A 16,789-nucleotide genomic window follows, 5' to 3' on the forward strand; every position below is an offset into this window, starting at 1 on the left:
CTCCTGTCTTGCTGTCTCCTTTGTGTCTCTTGTCCCTTCATTCTTCCCCTTCTAGGTTCGCTACCCACGCTGATGTGTCCTGCAGGACGGGACAATAAAGCATGGCAAAGGCAGCACAGTGCCTGCTCAGCAAGCTCAAAGCCCTGAAGTCAAATTCTAGTGGTACAAAAAACCAAAAGTTGTGACTTACATAACCCTTACTTTCTACTGAAATGATCGCATTATTTTCTCCATTAATCTGTCACTGTGGTGGGTCTTCCTTGCACTCTAAGAAAAATCTCAGAGTTCGGCAATGATGGATTTTGTGTATTGCTTGAATTACTCTGCCAATATTTTCCTTAGAATTTTGTATTCATGTTTTTGAGATTGGCCAATGTCTTTATCTTATTCTGCTCTGAGTTTTGGTATCAGGGTTATACTCACCTTATAAAATGAACTGGAGTGGGTTTTTCCTTTTATTCCCCTCTACAGTGGGAACATTGAAAAAAAATTAGAAAATATGTGTCCCTTAAAGTGCTGGTAGAATTCAGTGGGTTTCATTCATGTAAAAGAACAGGAGGGAAGCAGATACTAATCTTCTACCTCAATTTGTTTATGGGCTATAGATGCAGTAGCTTTTCTAGTATTGAGTCAGTTTTTGTGAAGTCATCATTTTTCTAGGGTCTGTGAAATCTCAATTGTCATATTTTTGTTCATAGGATTTGCTTAAGATTTCCGAAATCTCCACCACATCTTATTGTTTCTTCTTTCTCTGGCTGAAGCTTTCTAGAGATTTCTTTATTCTGTTAGTCTTTTCAAAGAAGGAGATGTTGGCTTCATTACTCTTTTCCATCTTATCTTTGTTTCATATTTTATCATTTCCTGTTTCCAAATTGACTGTGTCCTTCTTACACTTTCTTTCAATAGTCTGTTGTATTTCTTAACAAGGATATTTCTTCATTACGATCATATTAACCAAAGTTTCAGATTTATTTCCAAAAGTGAACTCGATCCCACAAGTTTGCTTAATTAAAATTTCTAGCTTTATTCCCATGGCCCGTAGTTAGATGTTGATTTAAAAATGTACCAGTGTGCATTTTTGTTTCCTTGTGATACTGACTATGGTCATATAAGCATAGATTATACAATTATCGTGTACGATAAAATTGTCATTATACCATTCAAATTCCCATATCATTTTAGTTTTTGCCTATTTCATCTATTCATGACTACAGAAAAGGTTTTTAAGTTTTGTTTGTTTGTTTGTTTGTTTTGCAGTACTGGGGCTTTCACTCACGGCCTACATGTTGAGTCACTTTACCAGCCCATTTTCATGATGGCTTTTTTTTTTCCAGAAAGGTCTTTTAAATTCCGTACCAAGATTGTAAATTTGTAAATGTTTCCTTAATACTCCCCTTTGAATATATAAATTTCAGTTAAATTACCAGGCATTTAAATGTTTGCAATTTTCTGTCTGGGGGCTGGTACCAGTGGTAGGGTGTATAAGGAAAGGGTATAGAAGGGTGAATATGGTGAAAATATTGTGTGATCCTATCTGAAAATGGAAAAGTGAGACCTGTTGAAAGTATTCCAGGAATGGTATCAGGGGATAAAGGAGAATGATGGAAGGGGTGACTTTAACTAAGATGTATTGCAAGCACTTTTGCAAATGCCAAAATGTACCCATAGTACAACAAGCATATGATAATAAAGATTTCAAAAGATACAAGATAAAGGATGTAATAAAATAAAATTTGAGAATTCTTCTCTTTTGTGTCATCTTTTCCTTTGATCATTATGTAACAAAACTCTACTCTTAAGAGGATTTTTCAGTGTATCTTATCTTTTATTAATATTACTTGAGCAGTTTACTTAACATTTTTCCTTTGGGAACATATTGGTGCCATTATGTTCTAGGGATATTTCTTGTAAATAGTGTGGAACACAATTTTTATGATCCTAGTCTAAAGCATATGTTAAAATTTATTACACATACTAAATTATTTGAACATAATTTTAACATTCTCATTTTTCATCATAATCATTTTCATTTGATAAACAAAGCTGAGGGAATTCATTGGCAGCACATCTGCACTATGAGAAGGATTAAAGGAACTTCCTCAGGCTGCAGGAAAATGACAACAAATAGCAATTCACTTCCACACAGGAACAAAGCAGGCTGTCAAGGGTAAACTATAGAAGACATTCCCTCCATACTTTAAATTTCTTCAACAATAGTTGATTGGTAAAAGGGAAAATAATATCAAAAGACACCGTTTGACAAAATGGATTAAAAAAGAAGATCCAACAATTTGTTGCTTACAGGAGACTCATCTCACCGACAGAAATAAGCATATGCTTAGGATGAAAGGCTGGAAGAAGATTTACCAAGCCAATGGCCCCCGAAAACAAGCAGGAGTAGCAATACTTATCTCTGACAAAGTAGACTTCAAACCTACATTGATCAAACGAGATAAAGAAGGACATTCCATACTAATAAAAGGGGAAATAGACCAAAAGGAAATAATAATCATCAATCTGTACGCACCCAATGTCAACGCACCCAATTTCATCAAACATACCCTGAAAGACCTAAAAGCATATATAAACGCCAACACAGTGGTTGTGGGAGACTTTAACACCCCATTATCATCAATAGATAGGTCATCCAAACAAAAACTCAATAAAGAAATCCAAGATCTAAAATATGCAATAGATCAAGCGGACCTAGTAGATGTCTACAGAACATTTCATCCAACCTCTACACAATATGCATTCTTCTCAGCAGCCCATGGAACCTTCTCCAAAATAGATCATATCCTAGGGCACAAAGCAAGCCTCAGCAAATATAAGAAAATAGAAATAATACCATGCATACTATCTGACCACAATGCAGTTAAAGTAGAACTCAACAACAAAAGTAAAGACAAAAAACATGCAAACAGCTGGAAACAAAATAACTCATTACTTAATGAAGAATGGATCATTGATGCAATAAAAGAGGACATTAAAAAGCTCCTGGAAGTCAATGAAAATGAAAACACAACCTACCGGAACCTATGGGACACAGCTAAGGCAATCTTGAGAGGAAAGTTTATAGCCATGAGTGCATATATTAAAAAGACTGAAAGATCCCAAATCAATGACCTAATGATACATCTCAAAGTCCTAGAAAAACAAAAACAAGCAAATCCCAAAACAAATAGAAGGAGAGAAATAATAAAAATAAGAGCTGAAATCAACGAAATAGAAACCAAAAAAACCATACAAAGAATTAATGAAACAAAAAGTTGGTTCTTTGAAAAAATAAACAAGATCAATAGACCCAAGGCAAACCTGACTAAAATGAGAACAGAAAAAACCCAAATTAGTAGAATTAGGAATGCAAAAGGGGAGATAACAACAAACACCATGGAAGTCCAGGAAATCATCAGAGACTACTTTGAGAACCTATATTCAAATAAATTTGAAAATCTTAAAGAAATGGACAGATTTCTAGATACATATGATCATCCAAAACTGAACCAAGAGGAAATTAATCACCTGAATAGACCTATAACACAAAATGAAATTGAAGCAACAATCAAGAGTCTCCCCAAAAAGAAAAGTCCAGGACCTGATGGATTCTCTGCTGAATTCTATCAGACCTTTAAAGAAGAACTGCTACCAACCCTCCTTAAACTGTTCCATGAAATAGAAAGGGAAGGAAAACTGCCAAACACACTTTATGAAGCCAGTATTACACTGATCCCAAAACCAGGCAAAGACACCTCCAAAAAGGAGAACTATAGGCCAATCTCCTTAATGAACATTGATGCAAAAATCCTCAACAAAATAATGGCAAACCGAATTCAGCAACACATCAAAAAGATTATTCACCACGACCAAGTAGGCTTCATCCCAGGGATGCAGGGGTGGTTCAACATACGAAAATCAATAAACGTAATAAACCACATTAACAGAAGCAAAGACAAAAACCACTTGATCATCTCAAGTGATGATGCAGAAAAAGCCTTTGATAAGATCCAACATCATTTCATGATAAAAGCTCTAAGAAAACTAGGAATAGAAGGAAAGTTAATCAACATTATAAAAGCTATATATGACAAACCTACAGCCAGCATTATACTTAATGGAGAAAAACTGAAACCATTCCCTCTAAAATCAGGAATCAGACAAGGATGCCCACTATCTCCACTCCTATTCAACATAGTACTGGAATTCCTAGCCAGAGCAATTAGGCAAGAAGAAGGAATAAAAGGAATACAAATAGATAAAGAAACTGTCAAAATATCCCTATTTGCAGACGACATGATCCTATACCTTAAAGACCCAAAAAACTCTACTCAGAAGCTTCTAGACATCATCAATAGCTATAGCAAGGTAGCAGGATATAAAATCAACGTAGAAAAATCATTAGCATTTCTATACACTAACAATGAACAAACTGAAAAAGAAGGTATGAAAACAATTCCATTTACAATAGCCTCAAACAAAATCAAATACCTAGGTGTAAACCTAACAAAAGATGTGAAAGACCTCTACAAGGAAAACTATACACTTCTGAAGAAAGAGATTGAGGAAGACTATAGAAAGTGGAGAGCTCTCCCATGCTCATGGATTGGTAGAATCAACATAGTAAAAATGTCGATACTCCCAAAAGTAATCTACATGTTTAATTCAATTCCCATCAAAATTCCAATGACATTCATTAAAGAGATTGAAAAATCTACTGTGTAATTTATATGGAAACACAAGAGGCCACGAATAGCCAAGGCAACACTCAGTCAAAAGAACAATGCAGGAGGTATCACAATACCTGACTTCAAACTATATTGCAAAGCAATAACAATAAAAACAGCATGGTACTGGCACAAAAACAGACATGAAGACCAGTGGAACAAAATAGAGGACCCACATATGAAGCCACACAACTATAACCAACTTGTCTTTGACAAAGGAGCTAAAAATATATGATGGAGAAATAGCAGCCTCTTCAACAAAAACTGCTGGGAAAACTGGTTAGCAGTCTGCAAAAAACTGAAACTAGATCCATGTATATCACCCTATACCAAGATTAACTCAAAATGGATCAAGGATCTTAATATCAGACCCCAAACTCTTAAGTTGATACAAGAAAGAGTAGGAAATACTCTGGAGTTAGTAGGTATAGGTAAGAACTTTCTCAATGAAACCCCAGCAGCACAGCAACTAAGAGATAGCATAGATAAATGGGACCTCATAAAACTAAAAAGCTTCTGTTCATCAAAAGAAATGGTCTCTAAACTGAAGAGAACACCCACAGAGTGGGAGAAAATATTTGCCAACTATACATCAGACAAAGGACTGATAACCAGAATATATAGGGAACTTAAAAAACTAAATTCTCCCAAAACTAATGAACCAATAAAGAAATGGGCACGTGAACTAAACAGAACTTTCTCAAAAGAAGAAATTCAAATGGCCAAAAAACACATGAAAAAATGCTCACCATCTCTAGCAATAAAGGAAATGTAAATTAAAACCACACTAAGATTCCACCTCACCCCTGTTAGAATAGCCATCATCAGCAACACCACCAACAACAGGTGTTGGCGAGGATGAGGGGAAAAAGGAACCCTCTTACACTGTTGGTGGGAATGTAGACTAGTACAGCCACTCTGGAAGAAAATTTGGAGGCTACTTAAAAAGCTGGACATCGATCTACCATTTGATCCAGCAATACCACTCTTGGGGATATACCCAAAAGACTGTTACTCCAGAGGCACCTGCACATCCATGTTTATTGCGGCACTATTCACAATAGCCAAGTTATGGAAACAGCCAAGATGCCCCAGCACTGACGAATGGATTAAGAAAATGTGATATCTATACACAATGGAATTTTATGCAGCCATGAAGAAGAACGAAATGTTATCATTCGCTGGTAAATGGATGGAATTGGAGAACATCATTCTGAGTGAGGTTAGCCTGGCCCAAAAGACCAAAAATCGTATGTTCTCCCTCATATGTGGACATTAGATCAAGGGCAAACACAACAATGGGATTGGACTATGAGCACATGATAAAAGCGAGAGCACACAAGGGAGGTGTGAGGATAGGTAAGACACCTAAAAAACTAGCTAGCATTTGTTGCCCTTAATGCAGAGAAACTAAAGCAGATACCTTAAAGCAACTGAGGCCAATAGGAAAAGGGGAACAGGTACTAAAGAAAAGGTTAGATCAAAAAGAATTAACCTAGAAGGTAACACCCATGCACAGGAAATCAATGTGAGTCAATGCCCTGTAAAGCTATCCTTATCTCAACCAGCAAAAACCCTTGTTCCTTCCTATTATTGCTTATCCTCTCTCTACAACAAAATTAGAAATAAGGGCAAAATAGTTTCTGCTGGGTATTGAGGGGGGGAGAGGGAGGGGGCGGAGTGGGTGGTAAGGGAGGGGGTGGGGGCAGGGGGAAGAAATGAACCAAGCCTTGTATGCACATATGAATAATAAAATAAAAATGAAAAAAAAAGGGAAAATAATATGTTGAGTAGCTTCTAGAATGTATGACAATATGAGAATAAAGAATGGAAAATGGAAGGGATGGAAATAAACAGTTGTAGCATTCCTAAACTCTATATGAGATGATTTACTATTTCTTGAAGACACACAATGATGAGTTCATGGTGTGCATTGTAACTTACAGACTAAGCAGAAAAAAGGCAGAGACACATACACAATAAGCCAAAATGAGGATGAAATGGAATGATTAAAAATACTTAATCCAAAAATGGCAGATAAGGAGACTATAGAACAGGTGGATCAGACAAAAATACATGAAAAGATGGAATATTTAAATGCAAGGACATAACAAAAATATGCATGATCAAAACACTAGTTAAAATGCAGATATTTTCATATTGAAAAAGAAGTGAGAGAGCCACAGCCTCTCTTCATGAACCCATTTCATGTATACAGTCACAGATAGGTTAAATGTAAAATGCTAGAAATGATGTCCCGTGCAAAGATAACCTGGAATGACTATATTAGTATCACACAGAGTAAATGTCAGAGAAAAAATTATCAGATTATAAGAGATAAAGAGGGACACTTGACGACATTAAAGAGGTCAGTTCATCAAGTGACTGCAACAAACTAAATGCAAATGGCCCCTTTCACTTTGCTTTAAAGCACATAAGTAAAAATTGCACAAGTGTAAGGAAAAATAGACAAATTCGTAATTGCAGTTGGAGATTTTCATACTCCTTTCTCAGAATTGTTAAGTAGAAATTGGTAATCCTCTAAATACTTGACAATGCCATTTCACCAACTTAGAGAACAGTCCACCCAATGGTGGGGTAGAAAATTCTTTTTGAGGTCACAGAGATCATTCATGATGATTGTTAATCTAGAGTCAAATTCTGGATCATAAAACAAGTCTCAATACATTTAGAGGAAAGAAACCATATAGAGTGGGTTGAATTGAACAAAGTAAAGTATACTCACAGCTGGGCACATTAGGAAACCCCTTTGAACATTGACTTTGAATTCAAAATGAAAGATAGGATTGTAAAATAGATAGAGTGTGTGTGCGGGAAACTTGTGGGAGGGGGAAGTGAATGAAGGAGGTGCAGGTGAGGGAATATACATACATGAAAGAGAACGATGAAACCTCTTGCAAGTGATGTGAGTGGGCAGAGAAGGTAGGGGGAGATGGTGAGAATGGCCTAAGCAATGTACAATGTAAGGCTGTTGGCATCTAGCACAGTGAATCCCCCCTGTACAATCATATCTCCTGTTGGGGACCAGGCATGGACCCTAGACTGGGAAATAATGGAGTTTGCACAGCTTCTCCATGGTAGGAGTTTGCACAACCTCTCCTACGCTCATTCTTCCCAGCACTGGTGTCTTCACCTTTGTTCTCCCATCTCCTTGAAGAATACAACCTGCTGTGTCTGCATACCTGCCCCTGATGCAAAACCAGATAAAGTACCAGAACTGTTAGGAGACTCCCTGATGCCACATTAATCAATACCTTAGATAAGGTGTCCTGCATGCCTTGATGATTCCCGAACTGATGAACTGATGTGTTGTGATTAAGCTTCTATATCCTTAGGAAAATTAGCCCACCAAACCTCATTCCTTTCACCTTGCATCAAAGAATTGTTAAAGCTTGATTTTTGCCTGAGTCTTTTCTTTGTGCTGACCTATAAAATAACCATTCTGGCTCAGGTAGGCGCTCACATTTCCCATCAGGAACATGCAGTCTTCCCATCCCCAGCTTTTCTGTTTTATGTCAATACTCTGTGTGTGTTTTATTTCTCATTCCCCAATGCTCTTAGTCAGATTCATGCAGCATACCCACAAAGGGCTTGGGCAATGTCCTAATGAAGTGAAAATAAGAGGAAAATATGAAAGATAGAATAATAAAAAGGAAAGTCTCTCTTCAGCATTTTGAGGAAGTACCAATGGAACTGGTCTGATGGAAACAGGCGAATTGTGTTGTGGTGCAAGAGGAATTAACCCTGGTGGGTTAGGTGTGAATAAACTGACTTTTCTACCATGAAATCTAAGTGTAGATTCAGGAATAGACAACATTAACTGCCCCCCTCCCTCCCAAAAAAAGAATAGTACTTCCTTTGGCTCTATCTATGAGGATGCCTAGATGAGCTTTAGGACATCTGAGGTGTCGCTGTCCATTTTATGGAAGACAGTGTCTACTCCTGGCCAAGGTCTGGCCACTACCATGTAAATCTCCCTGGGGGGCGGTTACCCAACACTCCATGCACCCCTCACCCCCAGCTCCACAGTGGTCTGCTCTGGTGTCAGTGTTCTAGGCAGAACTTTGAGTGTTTGTTGTCTTTCGAGGCTCAGCCTGGCCTTGGCAACCGCCAAAGCAGCCTTGAAGCTATGGATGTGCCCCAAGCTGTCCCTCCCATGCACTTGGGGCTGGTCCTGCAGGAATTTGGCAGGGTTATGACAACAGACCCTGCAGAACTGAGGCAAAAGCCCCATGATTTCCCATGGGAACTGTGATGTGTGTGACTATTATTGGACTTTTCTCTATCCCATTGTTGTTGTGGAGAAGTTTTCAATCGGTTAGAAGCCGGCTTTACGCTCGAAGAGAAACACAGCTTGCTCTAAAGCTTTCTACACTGATTGAAGAAAAATGTGAGCTACTTGACAAACTTAGCCTTGTGGAGAAACAGCGAGACGCAGCCTGTGGACAGCTGGACATCTCCAAGTGTAAACTGGAGGAAGTACTCCTGCTGGAAACGGAGCTGCTAGAAGAGAAATGCAAGCATTATACACAAGTTGAATTGAATGTGGAAATGTCAAAAACCACACAGACCCTAGAAGATGAACTAAAATCTCTCACACCCAAAGTAGCTGCAGCCAAAACAACCTTAAGCACACTTCGAGTCAGTGAAGCGAATCTTAAGGACTCAACAGCACAGGCTCGGAGTGAAAATATCCAGCTGGAGGAAAGCTGCAAACAGCTGCTCCAAGAAGCTGCAGTGTGGAAGGAACAAGTGAGTCACCTTAATAAACACAAAGTAACACTTGAGGAGCCTGCGACATCTGCAGCACGAATTCTAAAAGACAAAGACGATCACCTCAGGTGGCTAACTGAAGGCATTCAAAAGCTGAAAGTCTGGGCCTTTGTTCTGGAAGAACACGGAACACATGACGGTGACTTGGACACAGCGACGAACCCTAGCCCAGAAAATCCTGCTCACTTAGATACTCAGACCAAAGGAGCTCTGCAGCACCTGATGAACGCTGTGACGTTAAATGCGTCTTTAAAATCCCTGGTACGAGAAAGAGACCAAGTTTACACTGAGCTGCGTGAAGTCGAGAGAGCAAGCAAAGACCTGACAGAACGCATTAAAAATGTCCAGAGCGAACAAGTCATTTTACAGTCTCAACATGCACAGTTGGAAATTGAGAAGGAGAAGCTTCGGCACACAGCTACAATCATTCCCGAAGTGTTTGAAGAAGGACTGAAATTCTACAGGAAATTAATGGTCGAGGATCACCGCCAGCGAGACACAGAGGAGAAACTTCCCAAAGTAAAAGAAAACATCAGCCGCAAGACTGCACAGCTGCAGACCTATAAAAAGGTAGCCAGAGAGCTGGAAGAAAAACTGGAGAGAACCAAACTTAATCACCAAAGGGAGATTATTTCCTACGAGAAGAAAGCTCACTTTAACTGGCTGGAGGCCCGGGATGCTGAAGAACATCTGCAGTATCTTAGGCAAGTCAACGCCAACAGCAGACAAAAGGTAATGGAAATGGAGTTTGAACTGAAATGTTTAGAAGAAGACCCAAATGCATTTGGGGTTTCAAATGCAGCATGCGGCAGGGAGCATTTTCCACGTGGTCCCTCACCAGTGGCTCAACCTTCATGTGAAAGGAGAGTGTCCTCTCTCCTATTGTGTTGGAAGGTCCACTCAGATCTCCACCTTTGCTTCAGCAGGGAGGAGGAAAAGACTCAAGAAGCCCCGATAATCCACTGGAGCATCACACTGGCAAGGAAAGAGGGGACTCGAGCTGTGATGGGTTGACTGGCCACCATGGAGCACCTCCTGAGAATGGGTCCCTGTGTCCCCCATGCAAACAGGAGGAAAGGGTGATGGTCCCTCCATCAGGACAACCACTTACTGACCCAGCTCCTCCTGCACACAATTCAAATGTGCCTGTTGAAAGCAAGGCAGTGGGCCCTGGTTTTGTTCCTCCACTCAGAGGTCCGTTGCACCCAGTGGATAGAAAAAACATCTATGGATCTCAAGACTTTTTTCCACCAGAAGCTAGTTTCCCAAACCATCCAAAAAGCCCGTGTCTGGGAAAAGAGCCTGATTTTCCTGCTCCACCTCCTCCAGGGGATGTGTGTGGAGCCCCTGAAGATAGCGCTCCAGCAGGGGAGGTTTTCCCACATGATGAAGAAAGCAATTTCGTTAGTGGAGGGGAGTCAATTCCTCCACCTGCCACAGAAAATTTCACTGGACATCGTGAAGACAACTCCCTCCCTGGGAACACGTTCCCAGAGGAGCCCGGCTGCTCCTTTACTAGTGCCGGGAATGCCATTCCTCCTCCTCCTCGAGGAAACACGCGTGGGGCTCCTGAAACTAAGTTTCCATCAGAGGCTGTGTCCCCAAATTCTCCGGGGATCCATCCCAGCGGAAGGGGGCCTCCTTTCCTCCTTGCTCCACCAGGAACCATAGCCCGAGCTCCTGAAGCTTCTTCACGATCAGAAGCTGGATTCCCAAAGTCTCTGTGGAACAAGTTTCTAAGAAGGGGGTCCCCTTTTCTCCTTCCTCCACCAGGAACCATGGCTGGAGCTCCTGAGGCAGCCTTCCCACCAGGGGATGTAGTCACCAAGTCTCTGTGGAGCCAGCTCTTAAGAAGGGGGCCTCCTTTTCTTCTGCCTCCACCAGGTACTATGGCTGGAGCTTGTCACCCTTCTTTTCTGTTCTCCAAGCACGCATATCGCCAGCTCAGGAGACAGGGCCTCCCTTTCCTGCGTTCTTCCCAGGAAAAGGGTCTGGGATACCTTGGTTTTATTTTTCAGCAGGGGATTTCCCTGGCCCAGCACATCCTCCCCTCCCAGTGAGAAATGTCTGTTGACTGAGTGGTTTCCCCAGTTCTTGCCCCCAAGAGCTGGATGTCCCCACTGTACCCACATTGTCAAAGTGGAAGTGAATAGTCTGCAGGTCGATTCCACCTTGAAATGATCCTGCTACTGAACTTTAAAACCAGGAGAAGAAACCTGGCAACATTAGGATCTTCTTCCAAAGTCCTTCGGACTGCTCTCTTGTTTTCAAGATTAATAGAATTATAATTCTCATGATAGTATAGTATAGATGATTTAACTGTGAATCCTATTGTTTTATTTCCATTTATTTTATTTAGGTGGTATTTTTATTTTCATATAATTCTCATGATAGTATTGTATAGATGATTTAACTGTGAATCCTATTATTTTATTTCCATTTATTTTATTGAGGTGGTATATTTTATTTTCATTTAAATCTAGATAGTATAAACATTTTAGTTTTATTATTTAATCTATTATTACATAAATAGCAACTGGAGTTTGATGTATGTAACTTGCACTGGGGATATTTTTAACCCCAGCAGCTTTGCCTTCATGCCAAGTATTGTATTTACTATAACTGAAGACCAGAGAGGAGGGAAGATCTCCTTTGAAAATATTTTTGACTGTGTCTCAGTTTCAGTTTAAATTACTACTGCTTTTAGTCATTACTCTTTACCTCAAAAAAAGTTTAAAAAAACCCTTCACCTCAAAATAAAACCTAATGGAACTATAATTGTCAAGATGCTATTTCATACATTTATGATTTAAATACAAATCTTTTTGCATATGATGAGGCAAATGAGTATGAATGAAGTCATGATACTGTAAATGCTTTCTAAAAATATGACTCTGTTTACTTCAATTCTATTTTATTATCATTTAATTCAGAAAGTATAACTATTTCAATTTACTTGTTTAATCCACTCTTGCAGAAATAAATAATTGGAGTTTTATGGATGTAATCTTGCAGTGTGGATACTTTAAACTCCAAAGTCTGTACCTTTATTCCAAAAAATGTGTTTACTGTATTGTAGACCAATGTGGAAGTGATGTCTCTTTTTAAGGTATTTTGACCCTCTCTCATTTTCAGTTTAAATTAACTACCGCTACTTGGTCATTATACTTTATGTGAAATTGACGCTTAATTGAATTATAACACATGATTATATAATGTAATAAATATAATAAATACTTCATTCATTAAGTCTTTATTTTTAATATTAATTTCAATATTTAAATATTAAATACACATATTATATTATATAATTATATTAATAACATTGTGTATGAATAATATTATATTACAATATTATATTAATAATATAATAGTATATCGATAATATAATATTATTAATATAATATTAATATATTATTATTATAATATATTAATATATTATAATATATAATATATAATATTATAATATTATAATTATATATATTATATAATTATATTATATATATTATATTATAATATTATAATTATATAATATATAATATATTATAATATATAATATTATAATATATATATTATAATATAATATTATTATAATAATATTAATATAATATTATTAATATTATCGATATACTATAATGTAATAGTATATTGATAATATAATATTACTATTATATTATCAATATACTATTATTTATAATATGATAATATTAGTATTATAATATTATTAATATTAACATAATATAATAATTATTAATAGTATAACATACTATTATATTAATAATATAAAATTATACATAATATAATGATATAATATAATATTAATGTAATATAATAATCTCAATAATATTATCATAAAAGTATAATAATACGTTAATATAATATATTATAATATCATCATATGTATTATATTATATTATTATATATAGTATATTAATATTATAATCGTAATGTTATAATATTAATGTATTATAATTATAGTATTATAATAGTGTCATAATATATTAATATTATATATTATTACATGTATTATAGTAGTATAATATATTAATATAATATATTATTATATGTATTATAATATTATATTATAATGTATACAATTCTATTAATATTATTATTATTAATAATATATTTATTAATACTATTAATAAATATATCTGTTAATATTTATTAATAATATTATATTATTAATAAAATCATATACATTATAATATAATGTTATTATATATAATAATATAATGTATTATAATATAATATAATATAATGAATTAATATTATTAATATTATTATATTAATATTTAAATATGATTTTTAATATTTAATTAATAAATGCAATATAATTTAATACATTATATAATATATATGATGCGATTTTATTCATGTGATACATTTTATTTTCATTTATTCTAGATAGTATAACTCTTCTCATTTGATTATTTCATCTACTATACAAAGAAATTGGAGTTTTATGTATGCAATCTTGCAGCGGGGTATTTTAAACCTAAATGCTTTGTTGTTATTCCAGAAAATGCATTACTCTAATTGTAGACAAATGTGAAAATAAAACTCTGCTTTCAAATTACTTTTGACTTTTCTCTCATTTTCAGTTTATATTACTGCTCTTATTTAGGCATTACACTTTACCTGAAATTGAGGCTTAGTAGAATAATAATTTTTAGGATGGCATTTTATAAATACATGATTTAAATATGAACCTTATCATTTTATTTTCACTATTTTATTTAGATAGTGCATTTTAATTTCATTTTATTTCCAGAGAGTTTATTTTAATTTGATTATTTAAACCACAATTACATAGCAAATAATTGGCATTTTATGTACATAATCTTGCAGTGGGGCTCTTTCAAACTCCAAAGGCTGTGTCTTTATGCCAAGAAATGCATTCGCTATAATTGTAGACCAATGAGAAAGTAGCTTTATGCTTAATTGAATAACTTTAAATTGAATTAAAAGATAAAGTGCATAGAGATCATTCAAGGTGATCATTAATTAATTCAGAAACAAACTCTGGATCATAAAACAAGACTCACTACATTTAGAAGGAAAGAATACAATTAGAAAGAAATAGCTTCACTGGAGAGTTTTACTATGCTTTTTTTTTGGTATTCATGTTTTATTTTTCAAATTAAAAAAATTATTTTGTTGTGCTGGGTAGGGGTAAATGATGGTCCTTACAAAGGTTCTTGTAACACATGAAATACATCAGACTTGAGTTCTCCCCCTCTTCCCCTTTAAGGAATAGTTTCAGCTGCCATCTTTGTTCCATTTATGTTCATGTGTCCACAGTATTTGCACCATATTCACCTCTACCCCCTTTCCCCACCTCTCCTCCCACCTTCCAGTGGTTTCAACCCCCTCCACCCACTGAAAGGACCTGTTCCTCCCTCCTTTTTCTGATTTTGCAAAAGAAAAGAAAAATAAATGACATTTTTGCTTATTTAAAATAGCTATACAGGGAATTTCCTGTGCACTTCCATGTATATATGTATTATAGGCCAATTTGCTTCATTTCCTCTTTCAATTTTAGTCCCTTTCTTATGGTTGTTTCAACCAGTTTAAAAATTCTATATTCATTCTGGTATAGAGAGTGTATCAAGCACATTCCCCTCAGCTTCCTTCTTGTGTACTCCGTGGCTCCTGTGTGATGCATTACTTTTCATTACTGCTACACTTGTGTCAGGTCTATATTCCACATTTGAGAGAAAACATGAGGCTTTTCACCTTCTGAACCTGGCTACCTTCACTTACCATGATGTTCTCCAGCTGGGCACAGGAGGCTCAGACCTGTATCCTCTCAGGAGGCAGAGAGCAGGAGGATCGAGGTTCAAAGCACGCCTGGAGAAATAGTTCCTGTCTCGAAAAACCCATCACAAAAAATGGTGCTGGAGTGGCTCAAGGTATAGGTCCTGAGTTCAAACCTCAGTACCCCAACCCCTCTCCCCCACATAAAAAAGCTCGCTCTTTTTGCAAAACAGCAGGTGTAGCATAGTATTTCTTGGATTTTTGGGTTTTTTTTTTCTTTTTCTTATTGCTGGTGTTTGAACTCAGGCTTGGTAGGCAGGTGTACTACCACTTGAGCCACTCCACTAGTCCAGTAACGGCCTCTATGTGAGTCAGACAGTAAGTCCTTGGTCAGTATCAAAATCAAGTGTCATGGACTGGAGACTTGGCTCAAGTGGTAGAGCTCTGCTTAGCAAGTGGGAAGCCTGGAGTTCAAATCCCAATACTGCCAAAAAAAAAAGGACGCATGTCATTTCAAGTAAGATCCATCACAAGTTTCTTGGAACAAAAATACTAATGGGGTCTAGAGTTAATGAAGAGCTTTGGCACACTGTGAACCCCTTCTTGCAATAGTGCTTTAGGATGGGGTCTTATTTTGATTTAGAGACAAGGTATGATTGTGTCCAATGGTGATCTAATAGGGAAGTACATCTGCATTCATGTTTCAGTTCTGCCACTAAGTAATGATGAATCAGTGAGTAAATAACTTAAATCAGTACGTTTTCCAATGTGTACACCCATGCTTTAGTGTTGTGTGAACATCTCTATCTTCAGGACAAATGAGACCACCCACTACCCAGGAGGCTGAGCTCAGGAGAATCGCCTTTTCGGATGTTGGCTGCATCCTTCGCATATGTGAGTGCAGCCCTCTGGAGAGGTGCACCTGACAGCCCTGAGGGTCTGGATGGCTTCCCTCCAGTTAGTGACATAGTGACTCTAACCACGGCGTGCCACCTTGCACAGCAAGACCAATGGCAACAGTGAAAGCTTCTTTCTTCCAGAAACCTCTTTGTAAAACCCCAATGGCTGTGTCTTCATGCCAAGAAATGGATTTACTATAATTGTAGGCCAAGTGTGAAAGTAAGTTCTCTTTTGAATATAGTTTTGATTTCGGTCTCATTTTCAGTTTATATTACTACTCTTACTTAGTCATTACACTTTACCTCAAAACACACACACACACACACACACACACACACAAAAAGAAACAAAACACTTTACCTCAAATTGAAGCTTAATAGAATTATAATTGTCCAGATGGCGTTAGATAAATTTATGATTTAAATATGAATCTTTATTTTTTTCCATTGTATTTTATTTCCATCATATATTTTATTTTCATTTAATTTTAGACAGTATTACTATTTTAATTTGGTTATTTGTCCACTATTGCATAAATAATAATTGGAACTTCTATGGATGTAATCTTGTAGTGGCACTATTTTAAACTCCAAAGTCTGTGTCTTTATGCCAAA

At 36.6% G+C, this 16,789-nt stretch overlaps 1 non-coding gene across 1 annotated transcript; it reads left to right on the forward strand.

Moving 5' to 3' along the window:
• The first annotated feature begins 12,342 nt into the window (after nucleotides 1-12,342).
• On the forward strand, nucleotides 12,343-12,406 carry LOC141422240 (small nucleolar RNA Z39). Its single transcript, XR_012446840.1, has one exon. It is a non-coding gene; the product is annotated as a small nucleolar RNA Z39 (small nucleolar RNA).
• The last annotated feature ends 4,383 nt before the right edge of the window (nucleotides 12,407-16,789 follow it).

The sequence above is a fragment of the Castor canadensis genome, chromosome 3, assembly GCF_047511655.1.
Source record: "Castor canadensis chromosome 3, mCasCan1.hap1v2, whole genome shotgun sequence".
In the NCBI taxonomy this organism is placed as follows: domain Eukaryota; kingdom Metazoa; phylum Chordata; class Mammalia; order Rodentia; family Castoridae; genus Castor; species Castor canadensis.